The sequence below is a fragment of the Oncorhynchus gorbuscha genome, linkage group LG18 (genome assembly GCF_021184085.1).
Source record: "Oncorhynchus gorbuscha isolate QuinsamMale2020 ecotype Even-year linkage group LG18, OgorEven_v1.0, whole genome shotgun sequence".
NCBI lineage: Eukaryota > Metazoa > Chordata > Actinopteri > Salmoniformes > Salmonidae > Oncorhynchus > Oncorhynchus gorbuscha.
This window is the reverse complement of record NC_060190.1, coordinates 58,395,105-58,398,415: the sequence shown is the minus strand read 5'-3', so window position 1 is coordinate 58,398,415 and position 3,311 is coordinate 58,395,105.

The following is a 3,311-nucleotide window of genomic DNA, read 5'->3' as shown; positions in this document are numbered from 1 at the left end:
GGTTAATATAGAGATTCTGGGAACATCAGAAGGTGGGGGGAAATTAACTATAATCTGATAATCCGACCTATTGAACATATGTGGTACTTAATGAATATGATGTCAGTTTGGTTGTCATCTGAGACATTCTCATCAATGATAAGATGACAAACTCTACAGAGGAAAGTCCACACACACATCGGAGTTATTGGATTCACATGGAATTGTTGTTCAATTTAAATGTTTGAATATTAAATTATTTGTGATGGGATGAAATGTGATTTTTAGCTTCTAAAATGTGAGAATTGGGTTTTCATAAGGTTAGGGCTCTGCTCAATCAGTGGCCCGCCCCTGTGAAGAGTCAACTTTTCAGACACACCCTTCTCGCTCCACTATATAAAGCCTTGACGACAATATAACCTTCTGTTCCGAGGATGTGAGGACGACGGTCCGATGTCAGAATGGTTCAGATAATAACTACAGAACGATGCCAACATCAGCGTGAGCTTTGGTTGCGAATGGTATGAACTTTGAACTCTTATTCACTACAGAAGTGATACCTCCTAGCCGTTGAGTTAGCAACAGCAGCTGCAAACGTAGGTTAGGAAGGAACAGACAGAGTATCCCGTCTGTCACACAACAACGTTACTACAATGTATCCAATTGACCACCATAGACATTCTTCAAAGGACTCGGTTTGGCAACACGGCCTTCCATCTACCACCAACCTACCGAAGCGCAGCTCAGAGTAAATATTTATTGCATTTTCCTTTTCCAAATGGGCGGTAATTTAGAATGCATAAGACACTGTATTTACGATAGCACAGCTTCTTCCTTTGGTCCTCAGTCTTCCCGCTCTTTCACTCAAACCCAGCCCCTTTCTTTTGTGTAACCAGTTGTCATATCTGTTCCGCCATCTAGGGACATTTTCCTTTATGACGTCATTTGTAATCAAGTTATGATTAATTATGTGTATATGTAATTCTGTGTGATTAGTTAGGTATTTAGTAAATAAATAATTAAACCCAATTTTGTATTGCTGATTCAACTTGTTAGCCAGGGTTCGTGAAGATATCTGAAAGTTGTAAATTCTTGGTTGAGACTGAATTAAGGTGACGATTAATATTGACTGCTATTGATGTAAAATATTACTAGGTCGGTCTTTAAGAGTTTATTCGAAGATAACAGCTCTATAAATATTATTTTGTGGTGCCCCGACTCTCTAGTTAATTGCATTTACATGATTAGCTCAATCAGGTATTATTAATTACGGAGAAATTATTTTATAGAATAGCATGTCATATCACTTAATCCGGCATAGCCAAAGACACGACAGAAGTAAAATGGTTGGAATTTAATTGTGAGTTATTCTAGGTCGGGTGAACAAAAGGACTTGGGTTTCTGTACGTTATCACAATTGCACCAAGAGTAGTTAATTATGAAACATACATCACCACCTTTGAGGGCCTTCAACTGTTGAAGGAAGTCCTGTGGAAGAGGTCAGGCTGGTCCTCGCCTCATTACAGATGACTGCAAGGCAGAGAGGAGAGCATTAGGAAAGGCATTTCTAGGGGCCAAACTGCTCCTCTACACGTCCCACCTAGTCCAGGCAGTGTGGAGGTGACTGTGGAGCAAGGAGAGTGGAGTAGACTGTCTTCGTAGACATAATTTATGCAAGGCAAGAAATGGTTGAGCTCCTGTATCAGCAACCAAAACACAACCCAGTTGTTGCCGGGTTAGTGTAGTATAACAGTATAATGAGTTGTGATCTATTAGCTTTGTTCAGTCATTTTCTAATGATAAAACCAAGACTTGCTGGTCAGTTTTAGTCTTACATAAATTTACCCACTCCTTGTTTGGGATATGTTGTTATTTGGGGAAACACTTTCCCTTATTTTGTCAGCAATATGCAATAGTACAAGACATTGTTCAATTACTTTACCCTAATTACAGGTACAAGAAATTCACAGCCTACTTAGATCAACTGTTCAGACGTCGAGAGTGTTGAGCACTCAGCTATCTGGAGGGAACGACACATCACTTTGTGGAGGCATAAATGCGGGTCCTTGCTGACATTGCGCCTAGAGGCCTACTATAAGGCACCGTGTTGCCCTTGGCCACTGGGAAATGTTCCAGCGCTCATGTTTTCGCTCCCAGGGGAGCAACGTCAACCCATCTGACATCAAACAGGTAAGATGTACTAAATACAGGTTCGCAATATTACAAAAATCCATCATGTGGTCTTTTGTTACTTGTTGTATCTTATAGCTTGCATTATAAGTTGTCTATGCTCTCTCTCCTAATGTCTGCCAGATGGGGGAGAAATAATGAAGGCCACCACACCAGGCCAGCAAGATGTCGCCGACAGACATGGCAGCTCTGCTTATAGCTCCTTAGCAACTTTGCAGTATTTAGTTTTTTTTTGGTGTGTTATTTCTTACATTATTATCCCAGAATGTTTTTTATGTTATTACGTACAGCCGGAAATAGCTTTTGGATATCAGAGCGGCGGTAACTCGCCAGCATTACAACCAGGAATACGACTTTCCTGAATTGGATCCTTCATTCGTACCACCCAGGCAATTGAACTTATCCTATGCTGCTCCAAGACACCTCAGAGAAGAAAGATTCGGAGTGGACTTCTAATCCGACTCAGGAGGTGAAGGGTTACAGAGGGGTATAAGTGGGGTGTGAGCAGCTCGTCCTTGATTGCAAGGACAAGGATGAGAGGCACAGCCAGCCCACGACAAAGAACCAAGTGCCTGACCGACGCACACCCACTGAACTGACCGCTGCCCCACCATGCCCTGTGCTCAGCCCCTCAGATCTTTCTCTCCCTCTAAAGATCTAAGGTCTTTTCCTCTCCAGATCTCAGGTCTGGTCTCAGGCTATTTCGGTCTACTGCTATTTCTAGACAGTAGACAGGGCTCAAGCACCAACAATGTTGTGTGCCTAACCATTTCTTGATCTACAAATACACCTGCATATCAGAGAGAGGGGATACATGTTTGTTTTAACTTAATTTCAAGTGACTCTTTAACAGTCTATGGTTCGGGAACCATCTGCACAGGTATCAGTTTGTTTATTATGACTTTGTCCCACTGACTTTGTTATTATATAGTCCCAGTAACTCTGTCATATCTATTGCAACACTATTGATTCTGATCAAATATACATTCTTTCTTTGTCTTTGTCTTAAATAATTTTATGATGAGTTTATTTACTGTACTTTTTAACTACATACTGTACATCAACATTTACATTTACAATTCCGAATTCTATGCATGTTAGAGGTATAATCCCATAACACTATTGACATAACCAATAAACAC